Source organism: Kogia breviceps, chromosome 15 (genome assembly GCF_026419965.1).
Source record: "Kogia breviceps isolate mKogBre1 chromosome 15, mKogBre1 haplotype 1, whole genome shotgun sequence".
Classification (NCBI taxonomy): domain Eukaryota; kingdom Metazoa; phylum Chordata; class Mammalia; order Artiodactyla; family Physeteridae; genus Kogia; species Kogia breviceps.
The window spans coordinates 62,009,698-62,028,790 of record NC_081324.1 but is presented as its reverse complement, the minus strand read 5'-3'; the positions used below and the strand labels follow the sequence as shown (position 1 = coordinate 62,028,790).

At 42.6% G+C, this 19,093-nt stretch overlaps 1 protein-coding gene and 2 pseudogenes across 5 annotated transcripts in view; 1 reads left to right on the top strand and 2 right to left on the bottom strand.

Moving 5' to 3' along the window:
- PRELID3A (PRELI domain containing 3A) overlaps positions 1 to 19,018 on the bottom strand; it is an 82,302-nt gene extending 63,284 nt beyond the window's left edge. For 4 of the 5 annotated variants that reach the window (XM_059039919.2, XM_067015808.1, XM_067015794.1 and 1 more), the window contains exon 1: positions 18,875 to 19,009. The gene's annotated coding sequence lies outside the window, so the exon portion shown is untranslated. Of the gene's footprint in view, positions 1 to 18,874 lie in introns of all 5 variants that reach the window. The other variant, XM_067015804.1, reaches the window with a different exon arrangement.
- Positions 3,324 to 4,475, bottom strand: LOC131742282 (S-adenosylmethionine decarboxylase proenzyme pseudogene; annotated as a pseudogene).
- Positions 11,567 to 12,032, top strand: LOC131742292 (CDGSH iron-sulfur domain-containing protein 1 pseudogene; annotated as a pseudogene).
- Positions 19,019 to 19,093: the final 75 nt, after the last annotated feature.

Below are 19,093 nucleotides of genomic sequence, written 5' to 3'. Positions count from 1 at the left end.
TCTTCCTTTCCAATATGGATGCCTAATATTTCTTTTTCTTGCCTAATTGATCTGGCTAGAACTTCCAGTACAACGTTAAATAGTAGTGGTGAGGGCTTCCCTGGGGGCGCAGTGGTTAAGAATCCACCTGCCAATGCAGGAGAAACGGGTTCAAGCTCTGGTCCGAGAAGATGCCACATGCCACGGAGCAACTAAGCCCGTGCGCCACAACTACTGAACCTGCGCTCTAGAGCCCACAAGCCACAACTACTGAGCCCACGTGCCACAACTACCGAAGCCCGTGTGCCTACAGCCCATGCTCCGCAACGAGAAGCCCATGCACCTCAACGAAGAGTAGCCTCTGCTCACTGCAACTAGAGAAAGACCAAATGCAGCCATAAATAAATAAATTTATAAAGAAAAAAATAGTAGTGGTGAAAGTGGGCATCCTTGTCTTGTTCGTGATCTTAGAGGGAAAGATTTCAGTCTTTCACCATTGAGTAAGAAGTTAGCTGTGGGTTTTTCACAAGTACCCTTTATTATGTTGAGAAAGTTAACTTCCCTAGTATTCCAAGTGTTTTCGCTAATGAAATGGTGTTGGATTTTGTCAAATGCCTTTTCTGTATCGAGATGATCATGTGATTTTTTGTTTTTACATGCAAATGTTCATAGCAGCTTTATTCATATTTTTCCCAAATTGGAAACAAAGTGTTCATTAACAGGAGAATAGCTAAAGAAATTGTGGTACATTCATACAATGGAATACTACTCAGCAATAAAAAGAAATACATGGTTCAACCTCTCAAAACTTTATATTAATGAAAGCATTAAGTGATTCAATTTAGTTTCAGAGCTGGGGGGGGAGGGAAACCCTAGGCTATGGTGAAAAAATATGGATAGTAGTTAAACTACCAACTAAAGTAGGGGTAGTGCTTTGTTGCTTACGTAGGGGTATAAGGGAACCTTCCTTTGTCCTGATATGGCTGTGGGCTAAAAATATCCATTTTCAAAATTGTAGTTAAGATTTGTGTATTTCAATTTTATAAATCTTACCTAATAAGAGGTGTGTATAGTGGACAGATGAATGTACCAAAGCAGAATTGAGGACTATCAAAGCTAGGGTGTGAAGGTTCGAGGTACAATTTTTTTTAATATACATCCAATTAAGATGTTTGATTACAAATCTCGATGTATTTTTATGGGCTCCTAGCTCACATATCCAACAGCATATTGGACATCTCTTGACACTGCCAATGGTTTTCTTCCAATCTTAGTCACATAACAGATCTCTATGACCCTGCCTCAATTTCATCCTAGGTTTCTGGTTTGAACAACTCAGAAAAATGCTAGATTGCAAGAAGTAGTCTGAAGAGAGTTCAGTTTGGGATAAGAAATGACACTTGTCATCCTGTAAAGGACTAATAAAGTAGCCCCTAAGGAGCAAACATAAGTGGGAAGAAACCAGAAAAGTAAAACAAACTGATGGTGATCAACAGTGGACATGCTTGCAGTGAACTCAGAAAGTCTCTGAAGGTAGGAATGGGTGGATAGAATCCAAAGGACCAGTACTTCTTCCATTATGACAAAAAGGGTAGATGAGAATGTCAAGTTTGAAGGTGGGTAGCCAGAAAATGATGAGTTATCTGGCTAGGATAATAAAAGCCTTTTATCTTTCATAGTGTGATATCACATTTACCATATTTTTCAGATTATGTCCCTGAATCTGATTAACACCAGTGTCTGCCAAACTCAGTTACCTGTTCACGTAAAAGAATCGGGTGCTGTAGGTATTGCACACATATGTAACAACCCGCTTTTCTACAATCAACCCTTTTTAACTCAGATGATGAGATATATACCTGCATGGCACAATGATCAAAAGCTCATAACTCTGTTCTAGTTAATAGAAATAACCATGAGTTAGACTCTGCCTCCACCCCACCATCAAGAGCCTATTTCATAAAAAATGTTAGATTATTCCACCTTCAAACTTTTCACTTTTCTAGCTCCAAACTCTAGCATTCTTATTCTTACTACTTACACCCTCTCTACTCTTTGATATCCTGGTATATAGCCCAGATGAGTTCCTTAGAACTTCAGGTATGAAGCCACTAACAAAAAAATGTTTAAATCTGTTCTCCCAGGAGCTTAGAGATCTTATCTTTATTACAACTCCCATAAATCTTTAAAAATGATCATTAAATATTGATTTACTCAATTAATTATAAAAATTTTAGATGTCTAGTATTTGGTCATGTATACTATTTTTAAAAATACATAAACAGAAAAGTTTCTGAATGTCACTAGACAACAAATTAAGCAAACCTTTATTGAAGCTTAAACAGTGGTATAGAAATACATTTCAACTGATTTAAGTCCAACACCATGAAGAGAGAAATTATGGCACCAAAATTTTCCCTCCTCTATCATACACACTAGGATTAATTTAGATTACTATTCAATCTAATGTTTTCATTTTTTCTAGGCTTTGTTCCATACAAATTTGTGCACTTTCTCAACATTAAATGGAAATCTTAAATCTATTGGGCAGGGGTGGGGGTGGGGGGCAGGAATCAGACATCAAGCCAATAAATGTTCATCAGATCTACTGGGACACTGTTCAAGAACAAAATCCACTTTGAGCATTGGTCCTCATAATAGCACCATAACATTAGGTACTGTGCGCTAATTACAGAATCGGACTGATCCACTGATTGAAAGCTTCTTCAATGAAGCTCTGAATCAACAACATGTTTAAAAGTCAAAAGTGTTCCAACCACTTGATTTCAAACCAAGTAGAATTTATGTTTAGAAACACTTAAAAAAGTGTTTCATTTATAAATATGGAAGGAACAAAAACATCACTGCATCAATCCAGAAAGAATCAAAAATTGTTTGAGGACAAGAAGAAATACAAAATTGAGTCAACTTTGCTCTTTTCTCAAATTAAATTAGTAGAGAATATGTTCTAGAAAGTGGAGGTAACTGGATGCAAAATCCTGGTAGCAATTTAATAGAACAGTCTCAGATGGCTAGGCTGAGGCCAACACCTAATGAGGATGAAAGCCTTGTCTGTGGGGAATTCTGGATGATACCTGGATAAATAATACACTGTGCATAAACCAAATTGAGTTGTCTTCACAAATGTTGTAAAGTTTGATATAGTAAAAGGTTTTTTCTACATGCACTTCAATTTCACAGCAAGGGTGGCATAGGATGCCTAAACACAGAAGAGAGCATTCATGCAAGATATCTAACTCTTTGATATAATAATGCATACAATTCAAAATGATTACACTATCATTACATCTAGGGCTTTCTGCAACTACAAGGTGGTAGTTATGGAAAGCATGGCCCTTGGTATCAATATCTAAAAAGCAGCCACCACCTTCTTCTATGTGTGTTCTCTTTTTGCGTTTTTTCTTCATTTTTCTTAATCAACTCTGCTGTTGTTGCTGCTTCTTAGCAAAACTGGTAAAAACAAAATTGTAAACATTGAACATATCACTCTGGCAATCAAGACGTTTAAAACCTTCAATATTCTGGGGTGAAGAAAGCACTGTGCAACATTTAGAACTCTGATTTACAAACAGCGTGGTCACAAATTTTCCTGGCTTGAAGACTTCCACAACTTTCCCAATCAGGTCATCATAGGAGGTCTGACTTAAGTTTGTTTCAAAGCTAACATAAGAAAATTCTGATTCTGGAGTGATGTGAATAGTCCAATAAGTTCCATCCGATTTCATTCCATTCACTGAATACCCACAAGGACTGAACAGTGTGGCATCAATGACAGAACCTGGTATCAGGTCACGAATTCCACTCTCACGAGTGACATCCTTTGCAGTAACACCATCTTTCATGTAGAACTGTTCCATAACTGCTGGGTCAAGCTCACTCATCAGAATTTCCAGGGTTTGATCTGGCTGATTGATTACCTGACTCTGGGAAATCCGAAGTACACAAGTACCAACAATCAGAATTCATGCGTCCCATACAATATGCTGCTCCACTTGGGAAAATTGCATTAAGAAACTCTATTTCTTCCTGGAAATTCTGGTGTGGGTACCCTTGGTGAGAAGGCTTCATGAAATTCTTACGAGAATAAAAGAAGCTTTTAATTGAGTCAAACCCACTGTAATCCCTAGCAAGTTTCAACAGGGGAACCAGTGCTTTCACCAAGAGGGTGGTACCACATGTCTTCAAAATGAAACATCTCTTAGAGACAAACATGCTACTCTCACTGAGTACATAAGCTTCCTGCTTGTCAGTTTTTGTCACACTTATGATTGAACATTGCACATCCTTCAAAAGTATGTCCCACTTGGATCCTGGGATGGTGCAAAGATCCCCAGATCCTTGGTTTGCATCGGGTTGCTGCCTGGAGAACCAAACCTCCAGCAGCTTCTCGGTCCCTTCAAAAAAATGTGCAGCTTCCATCACCGTGAGACTAGCGAACAACCAACAACCACAGAAAATCAACTAAATTAAATATCTTCTCCTGCCGCTGCTGCCGCCGCTGCGGATTGTTCCAGCTGTGTTACTAAAGTTCAGGTTCCTTTTTTGCTATAATATTATATTAACTTTTTTTTAAAAAGGGCTAGGGCTTCCCTGGTGGCACAGTGGTGGAGAGTCCACCTGCCGATGCAGGGGACACAGGTTCATGCCCTGGTCCAGGAAGATCCCACATGCCACAGAGCGGCTGGGCCCGTAGAAGCCAAGGCTGCTGAGCCTGCGCGTCCGGAGCCTGTGCTCCGCAATGGGAGAGGCCACAACAGTGAGAGGCCTGCGTAACGCAAAAAACAACAACAAAAAAAGGGTTAATAAAATTTCCCCCCTTTTTTTTTTTTTTTTTTTTTGGTGAGCGAAAGTTGAACGTGAGTCTGCTGGAAATAGAGGCAGGTACAGCTCAATCTCTTGTAGTCCGCTGTTTCCCCGTTAGAGAGAGTAGAGCAAGCGCTAGCTAATGTCGCCAGCCATACTGTGGGAGCAATCATGTGATTTTTAAAAAATCATTCTATTAATGTGATGTATTACGTTGATTGCTTTTCTTATGTTGAACCAACCTGACATTCTGAGGTAAATCCCACTTGGTCATGATGTATAATCCTTCAAATATGATGTTGGCTTTGGTTTGCTAGTATTTTGTTGAGGATTTTTGCATGTATATTCATAAGAGATATTGCATTATCTCTAAATACAGTCACATTGGAAGTTGGGGTTTCAAATATGTATGTTGGGGGCAATCTACAGATTTAATGTGATCCTTATCAAATCACCTATGACATTTTTCACGGAACTACAACAAATAATCCTAAAATTTATATGGAACCATAAAAGACCCAGAATTGCTAAAGCAATCCTGAAGAAAAAGAACAAAGCAGGAGGGCTTCCCTGGTGGCGCAGTGGTTGACAGTCCGCCTGCTGATGCAGGGGACACGGGTTCATGCCCCGGTCCAGGAAGATCCCACGTGCCGCGGAGCGGCTGGGCCTGTGAGCCATGGCCGCTGACCCTGCGCATCCGGAGCCTGTGCTCCACAACGGGAGAGGCCACAACAGTGAGAGGCCCGCATACCACAAAAAAAAACAAAAACAAAAATCAGGAAAAAAGAACAAAGCAGGAGACATAACCCTCCCAGACTTCAGAAAATACTACAAAGCTACAGTAATCGAAACAGAGTGGTACTGGCATAAAAACAGATACATGGGTCAATGGAACAGAACAGAGAGCCCAGAAATAAATCCACACACCTACAATCAATTAATCTTCAAAAAAGGAGGCAAGAATATAAAAAGGGGAAAAAGGCAGTCTCTTCAACAAGTGGTGTTGGGAAAGTTGGACAGCTGCATATAAATCAATGAAGTTAGAACACACCCTCACACCATGCACAAAAATAAACTCAAAATGGCTTAAAGACTTAAACATAAGATATGACACCATGAAACTCCTAGAAAAGATCATAGGCAAAACATTCTCTGACATAAAATGTACCAATATTTTCTTAGGTAAGTCTCCCAAGACAATAGAAATAAAAACAAAAATAAACAAATGGGACCTAATCAACCTTACAAGCTTCTTCACAGCAAAGGAAACCACAAACAAAATGAAAAGACAACCTACAAAATGGGAGAAAATATTTGCAAATGATGCAACCAACAGGGATTGATTTCCAAAACAAACAGCTCATACAATTCAACAACAAAAAACAAACAACTCAATCGATAAAAGGGCAGAAGATCGAAATAGACATTTCTTCAAAGAAGACATACAGATGGCCAATAGGCACATGAAAAGATGCTCAACATCACTAATCATTAGAGAAATGCAAATCAAAACCATAATGAGGTACCACCTCACACCAGTCAGAATGGCCATCATTAAAAAGTCTACAAACAGGGCTTCCCAGATGGCTCAGCGGTTAAGAATCCGCCTACCAGTGCAGGGGACACAGGTTCGAGCCCTGGTCTGGGAAGATCCCACATGCCACAGAGCAACTAAGCCCATGAGCTACAACTACTGAGCCTGCACTCTAGAGCCCATGAGCCAAAACTAGTGAGCCCGCGTGCCACAACTACTGAAGCTCGTGTGCCTAGAGCCCGTGTTCCACAACAAGAGAAGCCACCACAATGAGAAGCCCGTGCACCACAACAAGGAGTAGCCCCTGCTCGTCACAACTAGAGAAAGCCCGCACGCAGCAACAAAGACACAGCCAAAAAATAAAAATAAATTTATTTAAAAAAAGAAAAAAGGTCTACAAGCAATAAATGCTGGAGAGGGTGGGGAAAAAAGGGGACTCTCTTACACTGCTGGTGGTAACGTAAATTGGTGCAGCCACTATGGAAAACAGTAGGGAGGTTCCTCAAAAAAACTAAAAATAGAGTTGCCATATGATCCAGCAATCCCACTCCTGGGCATATACTCATTCAACACTATAATTCTAAAAGATACATGCAAGGACTTCTCTGGTGGTCCAGTGGTTAAGAATCAGCACTTCCATTGCAAGGGCACAGGTTCAATCCCTGGTTGGGGAACTAAGATCCTGCATGCCACATTGCACAGCCAAAAAAAAAATTAAATTAAAATTAAAGATACATGCACCCCTATGTTCATAGCAGCACTATTTACAATAGTCAAGACATGGAAACATAGAGAAATGCAAATCAAAACCACAATGAGGTATCACCTCACATCGGTCAGAATGGCCATCATCAAAAAATCTACAAACAATAAATGCTGGAGAGGGTGTGGAGAAAAGGGAACCCTCCTGCACTGTTGGTGGGAATGTAAACTGATACAGTCACTATGGAGAACAGTATGGAGGTTCCTTAAAAAACTAAAAATAGAACTACCATATGACCCAGCAATCCCACTACTGGGCATATACCCTGAAAAAACCATAATTCAAAAAGATACATGTACTGCAATGTTCATTGAAGCACTATATACAATAGCCAGGCCATGGAACCAACCTAAATGTCCATCGACAGATGAATGGATAAAGAAGATGTGGCACATATATACAATGGAATATTACTCAGCCATAAAAAGGAATGAAATTGAGTTATTTGTAATGAGGTGGATGGACCTAGAGTCTGTCATACAGAGTGAAGTAAGTCAGAAAGAGAAAAATACCGCATGCTAACACACATATATGGAATCTGAAAAAACGGTAATGATGAACCTAGTGGCAGGGCAGGAATAGAGACGCAGATGTAGAGAACAGACTTGAGGTCACAGGGTGGGAAGCAGAAGCTGGGATGAAGTGAGAGAGTAGCACTGACATATATACACTACCAAATGTAAAATGGATGGCTAGTGGGAAGCTGCTGCATAGCACAGGGAGATCAGCTCGGTACTTTGTCACCACTTAGAGGGGTGGGATAGGGAGGGCGGGAGGGAGGCTCAAGAGGGACGGGACATGGGGATATATGTATACATATAGCTGATTCACTTTGTTGTACAGCAGCAACTAACACAACATTGTAAAGCAGTTATACTCCAATAAAGATATTTTTAATTAAATAAATAAATAAAAACATAGTATCATATCACACACACACAAACCTAAATGTCCATTGACAGATGAATGGATAAAGAAAATGCAATATATATATATAATATGATATCACTTATATGTAGAATCTAAAATATGATACAGGGACTTCCCTGGTGCTGAAGTGGTCAAGAATCCGCCTGCAGGGTACACGGGTTCGAGCCCTGTTCCCAGAAGATCCCACGTGCCGCAGAGCAACTAAGCCTGTGCACCACAACTACTGAGCCTGCGCTCTTTTCTTTGTCCAGCTTTAACCAGTGTTGCACCCGCTTACACCCATTCTTGGAGGACCCTAGCTGATTCACTGAAGAACTCTAGGGACTAAATTTCTCCTTTAACCTCACTTAGAAGGACCTGAATGTTGCCATCTCCCACTGCTGCACCCCTGAGGAAAACACCTACATTTGGGCAGAGGCTCAAGCATATGTGGATGGATTACACGCTGCCCCACCCAATCATTATCCTGTGGGCATGATGGCAGTGCCACTGGTTGATCCCAGTTGGGAGTATCAGCCAGGCTAAACTGGTATCCCTAAAAGAGACCACATGATCTTTTGCCTCATTGAAGGGATGAAACTATACATAATTAAACCTGTCATTTATGATGGTTAAAGAGATCACTCAAGGTCAGGACAAAAATCCAGCCCTATTTCAGGCCAGGCTGGTAGATGCCCTCTAAAAGTATATGACTGTTGACCCAAACACTTCTGAGGGACACATGGTACTTGCAACCCATTTCATTATCTTGTCAGCCCCCAACATCTGTCAAAAGCTTGCCATGGGGCCCCAAAACCCCTTGCAACCTTCTTATCGATATGGCCTTCAGTGTCTTTAACAACAGAGACCAGGCTGAGGAAGAAAGGAAGGAACAGCATGACTTAAGGGACCATTAGCAAGCCAAGCTTCTGGCAGCCATCATGGCAGGACCTAACTCACCTCCTGGTCACCCCAAAGGCACTCCCAGAAGACCCCCGCCAGGTAAAGGAGGCTGTTTTAACTGTGGGAGCCCCCAACACTGGAGCAAGGAATGCCCAGAAAACAGGTTTCAGCCTCCACCCAAGACACCATTCCCACTCTGTAAGAAGATGGGCCACTGGAGAAGGGAATGCCCTCATATCCAAAGGGAGTGGGGAAATTCCTCCCCCTTGCCAGTCATGGCAGTGGTTGATAGATGGGACCTGGGACCTCCCAAGAAGAAAGTCATTATCACATGGGAGGAACCACAGGTGACCAATGACATGGCAGGTTGTCCAGTTTCTACTAGACACAGGAGCAACTTACTCTGTCCTGACTTCTCACGCTAGGCCCCTGGCCCCCCAAACCTGCTCTATTGTTGGGGGAGAAGGAAGGCCAAAATGAAAACATTTCACCACCCCTCTAACTTGCATCTGGTGCAAGTTTCTTATAACTCACAAGTTTCTGGTCATGCCTGAATGCCCCAGCCCATTATTAGGAAGAGATTTCATTCTTCCAAATCTTTCTCTCCCTGAGTAAGTGACACTTACTGTCCCTGTAAACCAAAACCAAGACCTATTTTTGGCTAGACTATGCATTATACAAGACATGGACAGTCCAGCTCAAAATATTTCCCCAGAAATTAAAGAACTCATACATCCACAGGTCTGGGACCAGGAAATCTAATGACAGGCAAAGATTGCCACTCCTGTGAAAATCACCTTAAAGGAGGCTAATAACTTCCCTTCCAAGCATCAATACTCCACAAAACCAGAGGCTTGATGAAGCCTCCAATCCCTGATCTCAAAATTCATCAAATATGGGCTTTTGTTGCCATGCCAATCTCCTTGTAATACTCCAATCCTACGTGTTCTCAAACCAAATGGGGAATATACAATGATCCAAGATCTTCAAATCATAAAAGAAGCTGTCATGAGCCACAAGTACTGAGCCCAAGAGCCACAACTACTGAAGCCCGCATGCCACAACTACTGAAGCCCACATGCCTAGAGATTGTGTTCCACAACAAAGAGAAGCCACCCAATGAGAAGCCCGCTCACCACAATGAAGAGTAGCCCCCCCTCACTGCACCTTGAGAAAGTCCGCATGCAGCAGTGAAGACCCAATGCAGCCAAAAACAAAATAAATAAAATAAATTTTAAAAAATAATACATTTTAAAAATAAATAAAAATAAAAAATAAAAATTCCCTACGAACAAAAGTTGAGGACCAGATGGTTTCACAGGTGAATTCTACCAAACATACAAATAACAACTTATTCAGATCCTTCTCAAACTCTTCCAAAAACTGAATAGAAAGGAACACTCCCAAAGACATTCTATGAAGCCACCATCACACTGATACCAAAACCACACAAAAGATACCAAGAGATACCACCAAAAAGGAAAATCACAGGTCAATATCTTTGGTGAATATAGATGCAAAAATTCTCAAAAAAAATATTAGCAAACTGAATCCAACAACACATAAAGATCATACACCATGACCAAGTTGGTCACAAGGATGGTTCAACACATGCAAATCAATCAATGTGATACACCACATCAACAAAAGAAAAGACAAAAACAACAATCATCTCAATAGATGCAGGAAAAGCATTCAATAAAATTCCACATCCATTCATAATAAAAACCCTTTTGAAAGAAGGTATAGAGAGAACATATCTCAACATAATAAAAGCTAGTTATGACAAACCAATGGCCAATATAATACTCAACAGTGAAAAGCTGAAAGCCTTCCTGCTAAAATCTGGAACAAGACAAGGATGCCCACTCTTACCTCTTCTATTCAACATAGTACTGGAAGTTTTAGCCACGGCAATCAGAAAAGAAAAATAAAAGTATTCAAATGGTAGAGAAGAGATAAAGTTGTCATTATATGTAGAAGACATGATAATATACAGAGAAAACCCTAAAGAGTCCACACAAAAACTACTAGAACTGATAAACGAATAGAACAAGGTAGCAGGATACAAGATTAACATACAGAAACCGATTGCATTTCTTTACACCAACAATGAAATATCAGAAAGGTAATATAATAAAATGGCATCTCTTAAAAATCACAACCCCAAAAATAAAATATTTAGGAATAAACCTGAGCAAGGAGTTGAAAGACATATGCTGAGAACTAAAAAACATTAATAAAGGAAACTGAAGATGATTCATAGAAATGGAAAGAATCCCATGCTCTTGGATTGGAAGAATTAATATTGTAAAAACGGCCATACTACCCAAAGCAATCTACAGATTTAATGCAATCCCTATCAAATAACCCTTGACATTTTTCACAGAACTAGAACAAATAATCCTAAAATTTATATGGAATCATAAAAGACCCAAACTGCCAAAGCAATCCCGAGGAAAAAGAACAATGCAGGAGGCATAACCCTCCCAGACTTCAGACAGTACTACAAAGCTACAGTAATCAAAACAGAGTGGTACTGGCAGCCTGCAGTTCGCCCTTAGGACAGACGCCTGTCGCACCTTTACTCCCGCTGTGCACTCGAGCCGGTCAGTGCTCAGTGTCTTGTGTACATCCTTGCAAGCGACAGCGCCATGAGTATGACTTCCAGCATATGAGCTGAATGGATTGCAGCGGTTACCATTGCTGCTGGGACAGTTGCAGTTGGATATCTAGCTTACAAAAGATTTTATGTCAAAGATTATCACAACAAATCTATGGTAAACCCTCACATCCGGAAAGACAACCCCAAGGTAGTACATGCTTTTGACATGGAGGATTTGGGAGATAAAGTTGTGTACTGCCACTGTTGGAGGTCCGAGAAGTTCCCACTCTGTGATGGCTCTCACACAAAACACAATGAAGAAACTGGAGACAATGTGGGACCTCTGATCATTAAGAAAAAAGACACTTAAATGGACACTTTTGATGCTGCAGACCAACTTGTCATGATGTTTCCTGATCGTTTAATTAGAATGAGTACCACTTGTGTCTAATTCACCTCCCCTGTGTTCTAGATGTGGTATATTGCAAACTACAGCTTTCATATTCATGGCATTTGCCTTATTGTTGAACCATCGTGGTGCACATTTGTTGAAACAAACAAAAAAGGAAAATCCAATCTCATGGACTGTGGGTTATTTTGGTCTTGTAAGGATATGTTCCTTTACATTTAAAAATGACATTACAATACAGTTGTATGGAAAAGTTAACATATTATTCTCAAAATCAAAACAAAAACAAAAAGAAAAACAGAGTGGTACTGGCACAAAAACAGACATATGGATCAATGGAACAGAATAGACAGCCCAGAAATAAACCCACACACCTATGGTTAATTAATCTTCGACAAAGGAGGCAAGAATACCCAATGGGAAAAAGACAGTCTCTTCAGCAAGTGGTAATGGGAAAGTCATACAGCCACATGTAAATCAATGAAGTTAGAACACACCCTTTCCCCATAAACAGAAATAAACTCAAAATGGTCAAAAACTTAAATGTAAGATGTGACACCATAAAACTCCTAGAAGAGAACATAGGCAAAACATTCTCTGACATAAATCGTACCAATGTTTTCTTAGGTCAGTCTCCCAAGACAATAGAAATAAAAACAAAAAATAAACAAATAGGACCTAATTAACCTTACAAGCTTTTACACATCAAAGGAAACCATAAACAAAATGAAAAGACAGCCTACAGAAATAGGAAACCACAGAAATTTATAAATTTATTTATTTATTTATTGCTACAACAATCCTGAGAAAAGAGAACAAAGCAGGAGGCACAACCCTCCCAGACTTCAGACAATACTACAAAGCTACAGTAATCAAAGCAGCATGGTACTGGCACAAAAACAAACATATGGATCAATGGAACAGAATAGAGAGCCCAGAAATAAACCCACACACCTATGGTCAATTAATCTTCGACAAAGGCGGCAAGAATATCCAATGGGAAAGAGAGAGTCTCTTCAGCAAGTGGTGTTGGGAAAGTTGGACAGTCACATGCAAATCAATGAAGTTAGAATACACCATATAGAAAAATAAACTCAAAATGGATTAAAGATTTAAACATAAGACATGACAACATAAAACTGCTAGAAGAGAACATAGGCAAAACATTCTCTGACACAAATCATACAGATGTTTTCTCAGGTCTCCCAAGGCAACAGAAATAAAAGCAAAAATAAACAAATGGGACCAAATCAAACTTAAAAGCTTTTACACAGCAAAGGAAAGCATAAACAAAATGAAAAGATAACCTACAGGGGCTTCCCTGGTGGCTCAGTAGTTGAGAGTCCTCCTGCCAATGCAGGGGACACGGATTTGTGTCCCGGTCCGGGAAGATCCCACATGCCGTGGAGCGGCTAAGCCCGTGAGCCATGGCCGCTGAGCCTGCGCATCCGGAGCCTGTGCTCTGCAACGGGAGAGGCCACAACAGTGAGAGGCCCGTGTACCGGAAAAAAAAAAAAAAAAAAAAAAGATAACCTAAAGACTGGCAGAAAATGTTTGCAAATGATGTGACTAACAAGGGCTTAATTTCCAAAATATACAAACAGCTCATACAATTCAATAACACAGAAACAAACAACCCAATAAAAAATAGGCAGAAGACCTAAATAGACATTTCTCCAAAGAAGACATACAGAAGGCCAATAGGCACATGAAAAGATACTCATCATCACTAATTATTAGAGAAATGCAAATCAAAACTACAATGAGGTACCACCTCACACCAGTCAGAATGGCCATCATTAAAAAGTGTACAAATAATAAATGCTGGAGAGGTTGTGGGGAAAAGGGAACCCTCTTACGCTATTGGTAGGAATGTAAATTGGTGCAGCCACTATAGAAAACAGTAGGGAGGTTCCTCAAAAAACTAAAAATAGAGTAGCCATATGATCCAGCAATCCCACTCCTGGGCATATATCTGGACAAAACTATAATACTAAAAGATACATGCACCCCTATGTTTATAGCAGCACTATTCACAACAGCCAACACATGGGAACAACCTAAATGTCCATCAACAGATGAATGGGTAATAAAGTCGATGTGATACACACACACACACACACACACACACACACACACACACACAATGCAATACTACTCAGCCAAAAAAAAAGAATGAAATAATACCATTTGCAGCAACATGGATGGACCTAGATATTATTCTACTAAGCAAAGTAAGTCAGAAAGAAAAATACAAATACCATATGATATCACTTATATGTGGAATCTAAAATATGACAAGAATGAACATATCTATGAAACAGAAACATATGCACAGATATAGAGAAGAGACCTGTGGCTGCCAAGGGGGAGGGGAGTGGGGGAGGGAAGGGTTGGGAGTCTGGGATTAGCAGACGCAAACTATTATATATACAATGGATAAACAACAAGGTCCTACTATATAGCACAGGGAACCATATTCAATATCCTATGATAAACCATAATGGAAAAGAATATGAAAAAGAATGCATATATGTGTATAACTGAGTCACTTTGCTGTACAGCAGAAATACAACATTGTAAATCAACTATACTTCAATAAAATTCAAAAAACAGGGCTTCCCTGGTTGCGCAGTGGTTGAGAGCCCGCCTGCTGATGCAGGGGACACAGGTTCATGCCCCGGTCTGGGAAGATCCCACATGCTGTGGAGTGGCTGGGCCCGTGAGCCATGGCCGCTGAGCCTGTGCGTTCGGAGCCTGTGCTCCTCAACGGGAGAGGCCACAACAGAGAGAGGCCCACGTACCGAAAAAAAAAAAAAAAAAAAAAAAAATTCAAAAAGCAAAAACAAAAAAACACCTTCAGCTCAGGCCACCTTACTCCCTCATAATCAACCCCCAGCTCACTTTGTTGTCACCCCTGTACACAATCAAGGAAATAGAGTGGGCCTGAACTAGGGTATACCAAGAGGGCCCCAATGGCTGTGGATTAAGGAACAAACAATAATGCTGTCCAGAGCATTACAGTGGAATATTTAAAAATCATTCTATGACTTCTCTCATCTGGGGTGGGATGCTTTGACTAGCCTGGTGGAAAAAGTCTTCTCTGGCATGGGCCTTTCTCAGACTAGCCTAGAGGTCACAGCGGTCTGTAATATATGTTACCACAATAACCCAGGGGGAAAACTAAGACCTCCGCCTCTCCTCCAGCCCATCCAAAGAAGAGGAGAACTGGCAAATAGACTTTACCCAGATGCCATCCTCCCAGGGATATAAATATCTTCTGGTCTTTATTGACACTTTTACCGGATGGGTGGAAGCCTTCAACCAAGACTGAGAGAGCTCAGGAGGTAATAAAGGCATTACTAAAGGAAATAATTCCTCTGTTTGGACTTCCACGGTCTTTACTAAGTGATAACGGTCCCTCTTTTATGGCTAGGGTTACCCAAAAAATCTCTACTGCCCTAGGCATTTGCTACCACCTCCATGCTGCCTGAAGGCCTCAACCATCGGGGAAGGTGGAAAGGGCAAATCAAACTTTGAAAAGAATCCTGGCTAAACTTTGTCAAGAGACATTAGAACCTTGGACAAAGTTTTTACCTATAGCCCTCTTGAGAATCAGGGGGGCACCTAAAATGGGGCTAGGGATCAGCCTGTCTGAAATGACTTATGGTAGGCCCTTTTTATCCTCTGACATTTTGGTGGATACTGAAACCAGTGAGCTTATTAAGTACCTAATTAATCTGGGACTGGTCCAAAAGGCGATTTCAGAATATGGAAAATCAGGCCCCCAGCCAGGAAACTGACCCCATTCATGTTCAGCTGGGAGATTTTGTCCTCTTAAAAACATGGAGAGAAGGGTCCCCCTCTGATCAATTACTGCCCAAGTGGAGGGGCCCTTACTAGGTCCTTCTCAGCACCCCTACTGCAGTTAAATTACAAGGGATCAACAGTTGGGTTCACCTGTCCCAAATCAAGCCAGTTCCTCTTAAATCCAAACAGGACCCTGGCTATGAACAGGAAGACACTTCCAACTGGACCTGTGAGCCTACCAAAGTCCTGAGGCTCCTATTTAAAAACCAAGAAGTTGAATATATACTCAAAGGACAGACATCGTTGGCAGATACGTAAAATGATTTGGTGGGTTGAACTCTTACCATTTTTGCTATTATTCTCTTACTTACATTTTACCAGTTCACTTAACCACCCCTGCCAGGGAAGAACTCCTCTGTCCATGCTGGGTTTAAAGAAGACTGTTCACTTTTAGCTCGCCACTGCCACCATGAAGCCATTATTCACCCTAAAATTTCTCTCCCTCCTGTGGATATCTGCACAAGGGGGATGGAGCGGCAACTCCATAGTACAAATTTCCTCCACCATAGGAAAAAATGAAAATCTTACTAACTTCTGGGTCTGCCATGCCAACTCCCATGAGGCCCCGGGGTGGCCCATCTTCTACCCAGCCTCGGCCAACACCTCCCTCTATACTCTTAACCAGTCCAATTGGTCTTGGGACCCACCTACAGAAGAGCCTCTCTCCACGGTCAATTGGACATGCTTTAACCTGTCCTCAGTCATTTGCATTAACTTGACTGAAAGATCCCAGCCTTTTCCTAAAACACACAGGGATCATATCTTCAAACTTTCAAGATTGCATGATCTGACAGCCATCTTTAGGGGTAGAACACAACCCATATGTTGAAGGTCTATTCAAAGATACAAATGCAAAAGGGGGACACCTGAAGTGACCTCAACAGAGCTAGATGAGACACAGAATTCTACCCATTGGATATGTCTGGCATCCCTGGGATCCCGGGAGTCCAAGACCTACCCCCATTTTGGAAGCTGGAAAGGGGGCACTCTACCTCCTCCATTCACAAAATATAACGTGACTGCCTCACATGAAGAGGAACCTCTTCCCCCATATAAGACCCACTTGCCTGAGGTGGGGATCTGAGGAGGGCCACTTAGCCCCAGCTGCACCTGCTCAATGAATCCTAACCTCACCTGGCAGAGCCAGCTTCTTCAGGAAAACAGATCCCAGACATGGCTATGTGCTCCAAGGGGACACCTCATAATTTGTGGCCACCCAAAAGGAAGGCTGCAGGGTCTCATCTATGTGAGTCTCCTCTGAGCCATGGGCTACCAATGCATACATAAAAGATTAACCATGGGATCCTACACACTCGCCTTTTTAGTCCCTGGGGTAATATCCATATAAATATCTCCATTCCCCATCCTTGGCTCCAGTGTGCGATTGGCCTCCTCCTGGCAGGAATTGGAGCTGCTATTGGCTTGGTGGTCCCACAGGGAAGCTTTGCATACCACAAGGCAACGCTTAGTAACCTGTCACTTACTCTACCTACTCTGGCCAGGAGTACGGGGAATGCACTCTCCAGACTCTCAACCTCCCTTAACTCCCTAGCAAATGTGGTGATGGTAAAAGACTGGCCTTGGGTTATCTCCTAGCTTAGAAGGGAGGGGTAGGCACAATAATCAATAAAACATGTTGCACCTACATCAACGCCACTGGCCAGATGAAGAAGATATCCAAAAGGTATATAAACAGGCTCAATGGCTATACATCTTTGGAAAGGGTAACCCCAGCGCCGACTCCATTGGGACTGTAGTCAGAGGGGTATTACATACCCCTGGTTCCTACCCCTACTTGGACCTCTGATTGCAATAGTACTTTTACTGATTTTGGGCCCCTGCCTTTATAACCTGCGTGTTAAGTTTGTTTCCTCCAGATTACAACAGTTTCACCTGCAGATGATGGTACGCCAGGGATTTCAACCCAGCCCACATGAAGATGGGGACTATCAACATCACCTGGACAGGGTTGCAGCCCCTCCCCCACTCCCCACTTTCCATCCCTGCTTCTGCCAATGACCCCGATACCCCTATCTCTGACAGATGGCAAGGTGGTCTGGACCCCACAGGTAGGGACAATGCCCCTGCTCGGCTTGAAGCAGCTTCATAAGACGGACCATTGACCCTTTGACCCTTAAAAGATTTTAAGGGTCCAAACTCCTTGAGGGGGCCAGTGTTGGAGCAGGCAGTTGGCCAGATAAGAACAGAGAAGGGAGGCATGAGAGTCTGACAGGAAATCATACATCTTCTGACCACAGGGGTCCTAGAGGCAAACAAGAAAGGCAGGAACCTCCAGCGTCATCGGAAAGTAACCTTCTGCTCATTATGCCTCATTACAACAGAATTAACACTGTGACCCGGGCAGTATCCATACTGCACCTGAGGCCACGACAGACCTGAAAAGACCAAAGAGGACCAAAACTCTCCCGTCCTTGGGGAGGCGGAGAAGGGAAATGAGATCGAGAGAAGTCTCCCCTCAGTCGCGCCCTGTAATAAATATTCTTCCCAGCTGTTTCCACGCCCCATATAACCAACTCGCGGTAGGAAACTCAGGGCAGCTGCTCACCCGAGCAGCCCGCTCTCCCTCCCGACAGCGTGCGGTCGCTCAGTAAACCCTCGCTTCGCCTCCGTGTGGGGCTCTGAATTCTGTGAGGAAACAAGAACCTACCCTCCGGTGACACGGCCAGGCGGGCAGAAGTTGACCCGTGAACTCAGTTCCCGCTTCTCCGTTCTTTGGCCACTGAATAAAGCCTGTGCTGTGTGGATCTCAGCTACGGTCACGTTCGCCTACTCGAACCCGAACCGGAAAAGAACCCTCCCTCCTCCCCCCAGGCAGAGCCCACACGACTTAACCAGTCACAGTATCTCACACATTTTCCCTCGTTTCCCGCTACTCCACCTCGTCTGGGAGCACAAGTTCCTCTCACTGCTGAGAGACTGATGGCCGCGCATTTTCACCTGCTGTGGGTCCGGTTCCTGACGGCCGCCCTAGCTCCTCCAGGGCCTAGGACGGTGCCTGCCACGGACAAGGCCCCACTGAAAATAGCCTCTCAAGCAAGTATGTGACGAGGGACCTACCGAGACAGGTGTCCGAAGGATCGACGACGGCCTCCGCCCTGAGGGAGAGGGCCACCCGTCTGAGCCCCATCGGCTTCGGCGGGGCCGACCCGCGCTCCAGCCCGTGCCGCGCCGAGGTTGGCGCCCGGCCCAAGCCCCGCCCTCCTCCCTCTGAGCTCCTCCCCTCAAGCCCCGCCCCACGCCCTGAGCTCCTCCCTCAGGCCCCGCCTCGCCATCTGA